We start from the raw sequence: 13,567 nt of genomic DNA, 5'->3' as shown, positions 1-13,567 counted from the left end.
TGTGTGTTAGATCTTGGCTGGTGTTCATTGGGGGCACACAGCAGCTGCAAGATGTGCCAAGTTCATTTAGAGGCACATGCCTGTTCGTAAATTTGGCAAATCATACACCAGCACTCCCATCAATAAGGATGGAGTACAAAATACCAGTCTTTAACCCCTTAAGCCCCGAGGGTGGTTTGCACGTTATGGACCGGGCCAATTTTTACAATTCTGACCACTGTCCCTTTATGAGGTTATAACTCTGGAACGCTTCAACAGATCCTGGTGATTCTGACATTGTTCTCTTGTGACATATTGGGCTTCATGATAGTGGTAACATTTCTTTGATATTACCTGCGTTTATTTGTGAAAAAAAACGGAAATTTTGCCAAAATTTTTAAAAATTTCGCAATTTTCCAACTTTGAATTTTTATGCCCTTAAATCACAGAGATATGTCACACAAAATACTTAAGTAACATTTCCAACATGTCTACTTTTAATCAGCATAATTTTGGAACCAAATTTTTTTTTTGTTATGGAGTTATAAGTTGAGTTGGGTATGGGTTAAAAGTTGACCAGCAATTTCTCATTTTTACAACACCATTTTATTTTTAGGGACCACATCACATTTGAAGTCATTTTGAGGGGTCTATATGATAGAAAATACCCTAGTGTGACACCATTCTAAAAACTTCGCCCCTCAAGGTGCTCAAAACCACATTCAAGAAGTTTATTAACCCTTCTGGTGTTTCACAGGAATTTTTGGAATGTTTAAATTAAAAAAAATGAACATTTAACTTTCACAAAAAAATTAAGTTAGCTCCAATTTGTTTTATTTTACCAAGGGTAACAGGAGAAAATGGACCCCAAGAGTTGTTGTACAATTTGTCCTGAGTACGCCGATACACCATATGTGGGGGTAAACCGCTGTTTGGGCGCATGGCAGAGCTCTGAAGGGAAGGAGCGCCGTTTGACTTTTCAATGCAAACCCCCCACAAGTGACACAATTTTGGAAAGTAGACCCCCTAAGGAACTTATCTAGATTTGTTGTGAGAGCTTTGAACCCCCAAGTGTTTCATTACAGTTTATAACGCAGAGCCGTGAAAATAAATTTTTTTTTTTTTTTTCCACAAAAATTATTTTTTAGCCCCCAGTTTTGTATTTTCCCCAAGGGTAACAGGAGAAATTGGACCCCAAAAGTTGTTGTCCAATTTGTCCTGAGTACGCAGATACCCTATATGTGGGGGGGAACTAACGTTTGGGCGCATGGCAGAGCTCAGAAGGGAAAGAGCGCCATTTGGAATGCAGACTTAGATGGATTAGTCTGCAGGCATCATATTGCATTTGCAGAGCCCCTGATGTACCTAAACAGAAGAACCCCCCACAAGTGACCCCATATTGGAAACTAGACCCCCTAAGGAACTTATCTAGATGTGTTTTGAGAATTTTGAACCCCTAAGTGTTTCACTACAGTTTATAGCGCAAAGGCATGAAAATAAAAAAAAAAAAATCATTTTTTCTCACAAAAATGGTTTTTAAGCCCCTCAAAGTTTTATTTTCCCAAGGGTAACAAGAGAAATTAGACCCCAAAAGTTGTTGTCCAATTTGTCCTGAGTACGCCGATACCCCATATGTTGGGCTAAACCCTTGTTTGGGCGCACGGGAGAGCTCGGAAGGGAAGGAGCACCGCTTTACTTTTTCAATGCAGAATTGGCTGGAATGGAGATCGGACGCCATGTCGCGTTTGGAGAGCCCTGATGTGCCTAAACAGTGGAAACCCCCAATTGTCACTGAAACCCTAACCCAAACACACCCCTAACCCTAATCGCAACCACACCCCTAACCGTAATCCCAACCCTAACCACACTCCTAACTCCAACACCCCCCCCCCAACCCTAATTTTAGCCCCAACACTAATTTTAGCCCCAACCCTAACCCCAGACCTAACCCTAATAGGAAAATGGAAACAACTATATTTTTTAATTTTATTATTTTTACCTAACTAAGGGGGGTTTCATTTACTTTTATAGCGGGTTTTTATGATTGGCAGCTGTCACACACTAAAAGACGCTTTTTATTGCAAAAAATAGATTTTGCGTCTCCACATTTTTTAGAGCTATAATTTTTCCATATTTTGGTCCACAGAGTCATGTGAGGTCTTGTTTTTTGCGGGACGAGTTGTCGTTTTTATTGGTAACATTTTCAGGTGCGTGACATTTTTTGATCGCTTTTTATTCCAATTTTTGTGAGGCAGAATGACCAAAAACCAGCTATTCATGAAATTCTTTTGGGGGAGGCGTTTATACCATTCTGCGTTTGGTAAAATTGATAAAGCAGTTTTATTCTTCGGGTCAGTACGATTACAGCGGTACCTCATTTATATCATTTGTTTAGGTTTTGGCGCTTTTATACGATAAAAACTATTTTATAGAAAAAAATAATTATTTTTACATCGCTTTATTCTGAGGACTATAACTTTTTTCGCTGATGATGCTGTATGGCGGCTTGCTTTTTGCGGGACAAGATGACATTTTCAGCGGTACCATGGTTATTTAAATCTGTCTTTTTGATCGCGTGTTATTTCACTTTTTGTTCGGCGGTATGATAAAGCGTTGTTTTTTGCCTTTTTTTTTTTTTTTAAACGTGTTCACTGAAGGGGTTAACTAGTGGGACAGTTTTATAGGTCGGGTTGTTATGGACACGGCGATGCTAAATGTGTACTTTTATTTTTATTTATTAGATAAAGAAATGTATTTATGGGAACAATATTTTTTTTAGAAATTATAAATTTATTTTTTTTTTACATTATCACATTGTCCCAGGGGGGTCATCACTATATAGTGACAGATCACTGATCTGACACTTTGCAGAGCACTGTGTCAGATCAGCGATCTGACGTGCACTGCTCCAGGCTTACAGGCGCTTGCTCTGAGCAGACGCTTGTAAGCCTCCTCCCTACAGGACCCGGAAGTAGCCCCGCGGCCATTTTGGATGCGGGGCCTGCAGGGAGGAGACGCTCGGTACAAGGTGAGCACATCGCCTTGTACCGAGGGTCTCAGGGAAGCCCGCAATGAGCCCCCTCCCTGCACGATGCTTCCCTATGCCCCCGGAACGCTGCAATGTTTGATCGCAGTGTGCCGGGGGCGGTCCGTGACCGCTCCTGGCAATTACTGCCGGATGTCAGCTGCAATAGTCAGCTGACACCTGGCCGCGCTCACCCGTGAGCGCGGCCGATTGCATATGACGTACTATCCCGTCACTGGGAATTAAGTCCCAGGTCACCTCGACGGGATAGTACGTCATATAGGATTAAGGGGTTAAAGGGAATCTGTCAGCAGGATTTCACCCCCAAACTATTTATATAAGCATATACCGTATTTTTCGGATTATAAGACACTTTTTTCCCCTCATATTTGGGGGGGAAAATGGGAGTGTGTCTAATAATGCGAATGTACCTTACCGGTACTGTTACTGCAGGCTGGGATGAAGGGGTGTCCAGAGCTGCTCCCCAGTGCTCTGTGGGTGTCTCCGGTGCCCGGCAGTGCTGCGGGGGTGTCTGGCGGTGCTACTGCGTGTGTCCGACACTGCTGCCCGATGCTCTGCCAGTGTCTCTGGTTCTGCGGGTGCGCGGCCGGCGCTGCCCGATGCTGTTGCGACGGTCTCTGGTGCTGCCGGGGCCCACCCCGGCAGTCCCATGGTTTCCTGTGCAGTGGACTAAGATAAAATAGCCGCCGGGCGGGGCATGCGCAGGTGGAGGTCTTGGCACCGAGATCTTGGTAGATGAGATTTCAGCGCTGAAATCTCATCACCCAAGATCTCCATCTGTGCATGCGCCTCTCCCCCGGCGGCCATTTTCCCGGAGTCCACCGCACAGGAAACCATGGGACTGGTGTGGCTCTGGCCTTTCACAAAATGCCGGCAGAGCCCCGGAAGCACCGGAGACCGCCGTAGCAGCATCAGGCAGCGCCGTCTGGGCACCCGCAACATCGGAGACACCAGTAGAGCACCGGGCAGCAGAGCCAGACACCAGCAGCACGGCCGGACACCCCTTCATCTCAGCCTGCAGCATCACCCCACTCACTCCTCCTCCAAAAGCGACCCTGGGTCTCCACTTTACCACAGCCACCACCCCTAGTAAGCAATAAGACACATGGATTATAAGAAGCACCACCATTTTATTAAAAAAAAATCCTATTTTTCTCCTCAAAATTTGGGGTGCGATTTATAATCCGGAGCGTCTTATAAAGCGAAAAATACGGTAGCTCTTTCAAAGACAAGTCCAGGAATACATTTTACATTGATCTTCCGTTCCTCCGTTATGGAGAAATCAGTTTTTGTACGATTATGAAAATGAGGCTTTAGATCTGATTGATCAAAATATTTGGCCCCCATAAAATAATAATAAAACTTATACTCACCTCTTGTGCTGTCACCTTTCCCACAGTGTCAGCACTCGCAGTTTCGGGGCTTTCATATGGTTGTTGTGACACATGACGCCGATGCCCAATCAGCACTGGTGTCACTGTCCCCGCCTTCAGACAAATCAAACATGAAGAGGGAGTCTGAAGCAGCTGATCTCGGACTTCCTCGTCATGCTCAATTAGGAGGCGGGGACAGCGACGCCAGAGCTGATTGGGCACCGGCGTCATGTGTCACTACAACGGCACGGGAGCCCTAGGAGACCGAATGTTAACACCGCGGCGCCGGCATGGGAGGCGAGTATGGGGTATGAGAACTTGTCCATATAGTGGACAACTTCTTGAAGGGACAACTTCTTGAAGCATCGGTCACTAGGTCTTCCTCCTTGACTGATAGCCTCAATGCTGTCTGACTTCTGTCAAAAGACCTGTCAGTCAAGCAGGAGGAGGCTGTGCTGGGCAGTGAACAGAAGGTCTTCTGATCTACAAAAGCTCTTCAGCCTTATTTACATATCAATTGAAACGCTGATTTCTCAGTAATGGAAGAACAGACAGGCCATGTATAGGTATTGCTGGAATTGTCTTTGAAAGAACTACATGAGCATATAGTTTGGGAGTGAAATCCTGCTGACCGATTCCCTTTAAGAATAAGGGCCTGAATTTTAATATGAAATTAATGTTTATTTTTCATCGATTCCTTTAGTTTTCGCTTCAGTATAAACAATGATCATTATATGATTAAGAGAGTTATGACACTATCAAATTTTGTTTATATTCAGATGGCTATAACTAAAAAAAAAAATAAAAAAAAAAAAACTTTAGCTTGCGGTCTAGGAGACCGTGCACTGCTGCTGTGTAGCTTGTAAGCACTGCGCTGTAGCTGGGGATCACCAGCTCCTCCTCACTATGCTCCACTATCGGCCTCAAGGACACCGTTCTCTCCTGGTTCTCCTCCTTCACTGTATCTTTTCCTGGCTCCTCTTCCCCTTCTGTCAGGGTTTCTCAAGGATCAGTCCTACACCCCCCCTATTGGATAAATCATCAGTAGATGGTGATGCTGATGACACCCATTATGCACATTGTCTCCTGACATCACACCTGCATGTCCCCAACATCATGTCCTCATTTTATCTACAACTTAATCTGTCAAAAACGGAACGTGTTTCCTCCCTCCACTAACCTACCTATGCCAGATATTGCCATTTTCGTGTGCGAGTCTACCATTTCTCCCCAGCAACATACCCACTGTCTTGGGGTTACTCTTGATTCAAATCTAACCTTCACCACCTACATCTGATCACTTACCTGCTCATGTCATCACACCTCAAAAACATCTCTAGAATTTGACCTTTTCCTACCTTTGACGCTGCAAAAACTTACTGTAGCTTATTCATTCTTGTCTGTATTACTGCAGCTCTCTACTGATCGATCTCCCTCTTACTAAACGCTCTCCTTTCCAGTCCATCCTAACTGCAGCAGCCAGCATCATATTATAGCATGATTTATTCCATGGCGCTTTACATGTGAGAAGGGGTATACATAATAAAAACAAGTACAGTAATCTTAAACAATACAATTCACGACTGGTACAGAAGGAGAGAGAACCCTGACAACGAGGGCTCACATTCTACAAGGGATGGATGAGAATACAATAGGTGAGGGTAGAGCTGGTCATGCAGTGGCTTAGTCGACCAGTGGTTACTGCAGGTTGTAGGCTTGTCGGAAAAGGTAGGTCTTCAGGTTCTTTTTGAAGGTTTCCACGGTAGGCGAGAGTATGATATGTCGTGGTAGCGAGTTTCAGAGTAGGGGTGATGTGCAGGAGAACTTTTGTATGCTATTGTGGGAAAAGGAGATAAGAGGGGAGCAGAGGAGATCTTGTGAGGATCGGAGGTGGCGTGCTGGTCAGACGAGGTCACAGATGTATGGAGGAGACAGGTTGTGGATGACTTTGTATGCCATGGTTAGGGTTTTGAACTTGAGTCTTTGGGTAATGGGGAGCCAGTGCAGGGACTGACAGAGGGGAGAGGCCGGGGAATAGAGGGGGGACAGGTGGATTAGTCGGGCAGCTTAGTTTAGGATAGATTGGAGGGGTGCAAGAGTGTTAGAGGGGAGGCCACAGCAGGAGGTTGCAGTAGTCAAGGAAGGAGATGATGAGGTTATGGACTAGAGTTTTTGCAGATTCTTGGTTGAGGAATGTACAGATCTGTGAAATATTTTTGAGTTGAAGTTGGCAGGAAGTGGAAAGGGCTTGTATATGTGGTTTGAAGGAGAGATCAATGTCAAGGATTACCCTGAGGCAGCGAGCTTCTGGGACTGGGGAGAGTGGGCAGCCATTTACTTAAATGGATAGGTCCATGGGTGGGGGATCGAGTGAGATGGGGGAAAGATGATGAATTCTGTTTTGTCCATATTAAGTTTTAGAAATCTAGCGGAGAAGAAGGATGAAAGACAGACATCATGGGATGCTGGTTAGTAGGGAGGTGATTTGTGATGAGCAAATATACTCGTTACTCGAGATTTCCCGAGCACGCTCGGGTGTCCTCCGAGTATTTTTTAGTGCTCGGAGATTTAGCTTTCCTCACCTCAGCTAAATGATTTACATTTCTTAGTGAGCTTGATTACATGTGGGAATTCCTTAGCAACCAGGCAACACCCACATGTACTTATGCTGGCTAAGAGATGTAAATCATTCAGCTGCAACGATGAAAACAATCTCCGAGCACTAAAAAAAAAATACTCTGAGGTCACCCGAGCATACTCGGGAAATCTCCAGTAATGAGTATATTCGCTCGTCACTAGAGGTGATATCAGGTCCAGAGATGTAGATCTGTGTGTCATCAGCACAGAGGTGATACTGAAAGCAATGAGACTGTATGAGCTGTCCAAGCCCGAAGGTTTAAATGGAGAAGAGCAGGGGCCCTAGGACTGAATCTTACGGGACGCTGACAGATAGGGGCGAGGTGAGGAGGTGGGTGTGCGAGTGGGAGGCACTGATTGTCCGGTCTGTTAGGTATGACGAGATCCAAGATAGGGCCAAGTCAGTGATGCAAGACATGAGAGGGTCTGTAGTAATAGGGAATGGTCCACTGTGTCAAAGGCAGAGGACAGGTCCAGGAGGAGGAAGACAGTAGTGTCGCTTGATCTTGGCAGTTAATAGGTCATTGGTGACCTTATTTAAGGCAGTTTCAGTGGAGTGGTGCGGCCGGAAGCCAGATGGTAAGCAGTAGAAGAGGGAGCAAGAATAGAGGTGGGCGGACAGTTCAAGATGGACGTGCTGTTCCAGTAGTTTTGAGGCACGGGGGGGGGGGGGGGAGGAGGGGAAGTGATATAAGCCGATCGCTAGATACAGAGAATGGGTCAAGAGAGGACTTTTAAAGGATAGGTGTGCTTGAGGCATGTTTAACCCCTTAACCCACAGAGTTTTTTGCTCCCCTCCTTCCCAGAGCCATAACTTTTTTATTTTTCAGTAGTAGAAAACACCTCCGGCACTCAAAAAAGGGATAATTCTTGAGAATATTCTGTGTAATAAAAGCATCTGTATTCACAGCCGATATATGACAAGACAAAGTTTCTGATGTTTCGGCTCTCAGGCCTTTATCAAGGATGTGTGTGTCACAAGATGAATCGGCATGCATGGCGTGCTTGCAGCCAGGAGCACAGTAAAAAGTGTCACTTCAGGAGACCTCTGGTTGTTATGCCAACGTACCTATGACACCCGAGCATGTGACAGGGGTCAGCGGTGCGCGCATTTCTGGCCCGATGGCTGAAAGCACTTGTTAAATGCTGCTGTCAGAGTTTGACAGCGGCATTTAACTAGCTAATAGGCGCGGGTGGAATCACGATTCCGCCTGCGCCTATTGCGGGCACAGTTCAAAACAGCTGACCGCCAGAGCCCGCATCAAAGCAGGACAGAAAAGTCCGATGGCAGAAAGCACTTAAAGATTAAAGAGGGGATAGGGTTGGGCTGAAGACTGTGGTGAGGTTTTGGATGAAGTAGGATGAAATCGGGTCAAGTGCACAGGTGGTGAGATGTGATCTTGAAAGTAGAGTGGAGAGTTGATCTTCTGTAATAGTGGAGAAGTTGGTTTTGTAGGAGGAGGGCTGAGCAGTTAGGAGGAAGGGTTCTGGGGGTTGCCAACCAAAACTGTATCTGATGTTATCAATCTTCTGCTTGAAAAATGAGGCAAAGTCTTTAGCTGAGATGTTTGGAGATGGAGGAGGTGCTGGGGGACGGAGGAGAATATTGAAAATAGAATTAGTTCTTACCGGTAATTCGGTTTCTAGGAACCTTCCACGACAGCAGTATTGGGAGGATGTCTCCCCGCCCTAATGGGGGACAGGAAACAAAGAGGTTAAATACCCCTCCCTGCAACCACCAGTGTTTTTTCTGGACACAGTAGCATGTATAGTTACCACTTAAGTGCAGGAATCATTAAATAAATAAATAAATTAGATAGGGAGGGAAATTAGTGCTGTCGTGCAGGTTCCTAGAAACCAAATTACCGGTAAGAACTAATTCTATTTTCTCTAGTCACCTTCCACAACAGCAGTATCGGAGTGATACCAACCGCTAATTTCTTTAGGGAGGGACAACCACTTGCAGAACACGTCTGCCGAACGATAGATCCCTGTTGAAGTTGAGCCTATAGTGCCTGGTGAATGTATGGATTGACGACCAGGTGGCAGCTCTGCATATCTGCTCTGCTGATGCGCTTCCCCTCTCTGCCCAGGAAGTCGAGACTGAGCGGGTGGAGTGGGCTTCCAGTGAAGCTGGAGGTGTAAGCTTCTGAGAAGAGTATGCCAGGCTGATGGCTTGCTTAATCCAATTAGCGATTGTGCTTTTGGCGGCCTTCTTGCCCTTATTTTGTCCTGCCCACTCTATGAACAGGTTTTGATCCAACCTCCAGCCTTCCGTCTGCTGGAGATAGAACAGAACCACCCTGCGAACGTCCAGGGTGTGAAAAGCCTCTTCTTTTGGATTAGAAGGATTTGGACAGAAAGAAGGTAATATGATGTCCTGATTTCTGTGAAAATCAGAAACTACCTTACGTGTAAAGGAAGGGTCTAATTTGAGGATTATACTATCCGTGGTTATAGTCAGGAATGGTTCCTGGATAGATAAGGCCTGTAACTCCCCTATACGCCTGGCAGTAGTGATAGCTACCAGGAAGACTGTTTTCAGGGTCAAGATCTTTAAGCTGGAGGCTGAAAGTGGTTCAAAGGGGTCCCCAGTCAGACCTTTTAACACCAGGTTCAAGTCCCAAGGTGGGGTATGGACATGGAGTCTGGGACGGATTCTGGTTGCCGATGATATGAATCGTTTGACCCATCGATGGTTTGCTAGATCCTGGTCGAAGAAAGCCCCGAGAGCTGACACCTGAACCTTTAGGGTACTAGGTGACAGACCCAGTTCCAGGCCCTTCTGGAGAAATTGAAGAATCTGTGCAATATCTGGGTTGAAAGGATCCGGTCTGTTTGGGGAACACCATGATGAGAATTTTTTGCATACTTTGCCATAAATGGTGTTAGTTACTGGCTTTCTACTCTTCTGTAGGGTTTCGATTACTTCCTGCGAGAGTCCTCTGGCTTTCAGGATCTCGGCCTCAGTAACCAAGCTGTCAGCTTTAGCTTGTGTAGGTCCGGATGGGTCAGGGGACCCTGTTAAAGAAGGTCGCGTCTCTGGGGGAGCAGGATTGGGCCTTCTAAACACATGCTTGTTAATGCGCTGAACCAACTTCTTCCTGACCACAATGGGGCTACCAGAATCGTTGTGACTTAATCCATCCAGATCTTCTGTAACATTCTGGGTAGCAATGGTATTGGCGGAAAAGCATATGCCAGGGTAAACTCCCAAGGGTGGGAGAAAGCGTCCAGTCCCTGTGCCTCGTTTGAGGGGGTCAAGGAGAAGGTGTTCGATTTTGTGTTCCGGTTGTTGGCAAACAGGTCCACATCGGGAGTTCCCCACTTCTGGACTAGGTTTAAGAATACATCCTGGTTTAGAGACCACTCCCCTGGATGGAAGTCCCTCCTGCTGAGATAATCCGCCTGGGAATTGTCTAATCCCCTTATGTGTACTGCAGAGATTGACAGAAGGCAATTTTCTGCCCAGGAAAAAAATCCTTCCAGCAGTTGACTTCAGGCTCGGGTGTCCGGTGCCCCCTTGGTGTCGGAGATAGGCCACGGTGGTCATATTGTCTGACATCACTCGTACATGGTGATCCTGTACAATAACAGATGCGGCTCTTAGTGCCTCTTCCACTGCTTTCAGTTCCCTCAGATTTGAGGAACTGTGTCTTACATCTGGGGTCCACAACCCCTGAAAGTGGGAGCCTTTTATCACGGCGCCCCAACCTCTCTGACTTGCGTCTGTTGTGAGTACTCTGAGAGGATTCTGATCCCAGCTGACTCCCCGATGTAGATTTTGGGAGTTCAGCCACCATGATAGGGAGGATCTCACATGAGAGGGAAGGGGAATCCTTCTGGTTAAGGCCATCTGGCGTCCTCTTGAGTACGTCAGGATGTGTGATTGGAGTGTTCTCGTATGGGCCTGGGTCCAGGAGACTGCCTGGATGCATGATGTCAACGAACCCAGGATTGACATAGAGTCTCTCAGAGTCGAGTTTTTTTGATTTCTGAACCTGGAGATCCTGTTGACGAGATCGGTCTGACGGTCCTTGGGTAGAAAGGACATTCTCTTCTCCGAGTCTAGAAGGATTCCTAGGAATTTCTTCCGTGGAGAAGGCTGAAGGTCTGATTTTGCCAGGTTCGGGATTCACCCGAGCGATGTTAGGATGTCGAGGACCTTTGTCACATCCTGATTGAGGCGTGAAGCGGATGGGGCGACGACAAGAAAATCGTCCAGGTATGGAATGATACACACCCCCTGTTGAGGAATAAAGATTACCGCTTCTGACATAATCTTGGTGAAGACTCGTGGAGCAGACGAGACTCCGAACGGAAGAACATTGAATTGGTAATGGCTGATCCGTTTGTCTTGGGAAATCGCGAACCTGAGGAACTTCCTGTGGTCTGGATGTATCGGCACATGGTAGTATGCATCCCTCAGGTCCAACGTTGCCATCACCCAATCGTGACCGATCAGCGGGATTGCTGATCTGATCGATTCCATCTTGAATCTTCGATATCTTATTACCTGATTCAGAGGTTTCAGGTTGATAACGATACGGTGTTTCCCGGAGGGTTTTTTTTTTACCAAAAAGAGGTGGGAATAGTGACCCTCTCCTATTTCTCGATGTGGTACATGGGAAACCGCCTCCGCCTGAAGCAGGTTCAAGATATCCGGCATCAGAGATTCCCGAAGACCCGGAGATTGTAGGGAAGTGATATAGCCAGACTGTGAGGAGGAGGACTCTCGAACTCCAATCTTAGGCCCTCCCGTATGGTACGCAGGACCCACTGATATGGTGATCGTCTGCCACTGGGAGAGGAATTCCGAGAGTCAACCTCCGACCGGAGAGCAGTCATTGCTTCTCAGAGGTCTGTTGAGGTTGGGGGACCAGGATATTCCTGGCTTTTCCTCCCTTGGGGTAACTCCACCGTCCCGATTTGCCTTTACCCCTGTAATTTTGCTGGAGGTTTTGGTCACGGGGGGGGGGGGGGGAGGGGACGAAAAAAAACGCTTTCTAGGGTTCCTTTGTTCTGGAAGGACCTTTTTATCTGAAGCTTTGTCCAGGATTTTGTCCAGAACTGGGCCAAATATGTAATGACCCTGGAAAGGAATAACGCAAAGCTTAGACTTTGAAGTAATATCGCCTCCCCAGGATTTCAGCCACAAAGCCCTTCTGGCTGAATTTGTGAGAACCGTTGATTTAGCGGCAACTCGTACAGATTCTGCGGAGGCGTCCGCTAGGAATCCAGTTGCCTTCTGGAGCAGAGGAAGAGAATTAAGAATCTCTTCTCTGGGAGTACCTTGTATTAGGTGATTCTCCAATGTACGCAGCCAGAGAAATAGAGATCTGGCTACACATGTTGAGGTCACGTTAGATCTTAGTAAATTTGTTGAAGTGTCCCAAGATTTCCTCAATAAGCTTTCAGTCTTGCGATCCATGGGATCTTTCAGCTGGGAGGAATCTTCAAAGGGCAGTGCTGTTTTTTTGGTCACCCTCGACACCTGAACATCAACCTTGGGCATTGCAAAAATGGAACAGTCTCCCTCAAGGGGAAAACGGTTTTTGAATTCTGATGGGATATTTAACCCTTTCTCTGGAAGGCCCCACTCATGGAGGATAAGGCTTTCGATGTTTTTGTGTATGGGGAATCCCTTTACTGACTTAGGTTTTAAACCCCCGAACATGTCATCCTGTACAGAATGGCCCTCCACCTCCTCTTCCACTCCCATAGTGCCCCTCACCATAGATACTAATTCCTCCAAATCCTCGGAGGAAAAGAGGTATTTTTCATTATCTGATTTGGGAGCAGAAGTAGAAGCAGAACTCTCATTCTCCCAAATGTCCTCTGACTCTGAAGTATGTAATTCTCCCGAGTCAGAGTCTAGCGGGGCTGTCTTCCTTTTCTTAGGAGGGGGAGGCTGCGGTGTCGGCGGCTGGGAAAAGGTCGCCATGGAGGACTGAACCTCCTGCCTAATGAGAGTTCTGATGCTGTCCATAAGTGAGGGCTGTTCAGTACGCAGGACATCATCTGTGCGTGGTTGGCAGAGCTTCTTTTTATATGTGGAGGGAAGCTTGGACGCACATGCAGCACACTTGCGGCTGGGCACATTATCCTTCCTAGGGGCAGAGACCTCATCTCCCTAAAAAGAGAGAGAAAGTCGGACTAAGTTGCTTGAATTACAAAATGGACAGCAAGGGACATCATCCCACTACTTACAGCAGGTGGGTGAGCGCTGGGCTCCGCAGGAGCAGAGTGTAGGGGTTTTTCGCCGTCCATATGGTCAGAGATCCTGACTACAGAGGGTCACAGACAGGAGGTCTTACCTGGAGGCTTCCCTAGCCAGGAATAAATAGGATACCGAGGCTCCCAGCGAGATTAGTGGTGCTCCTCCTCCTCGTTAGTGTCCGTTAGGGGGGGGGGGGGGGTCAGAGACGCCCGACCATGCCGCCGCTGATCTGTGCGCGCGGGAGCTGCGTGTATGGCGCCGGGGAAAAAAAACGGAAGTTCGGGTGCGCGTCACTTCCGATGCACGCACACC

At 46.9% G+C, this 13,567-nt stretch overlaps 1 protein-coding gene across 1 annotated transcript in view; it reads right to left on the bottom strand.

Annotated features, from left to right (window-relative positions):
* MPC1 (mitochondrial pyruvate carrier 1) overlaps positions 1 to 13,567 on the bottom strand; it is a 45,731-nt gene that overhangs the window by 27,756 nt on the left and 4,408 nt on the right. The gene's annotated exons all lie outside the window — the stretch shown is intronic.

Source organism: Ranitomeya imitator, chromosome 5, assembly GCF_032444005.1.
Source record: "Ranitomeya imitator isolate aRanImi1 chromosome 5, aRanImi1.pri, whole genome shotgun sequence".
Taxonomy (NCBI): domain Eukaryota; kingdom Metazoa; phylum Chordata; class Amphibia; order Anura; family Dendrobatidae; genus Ranitomeya; species Ranitomeya imitator.
This window is presented reverse-complemented; position numbering and strand designations above follow the sequence as displayed.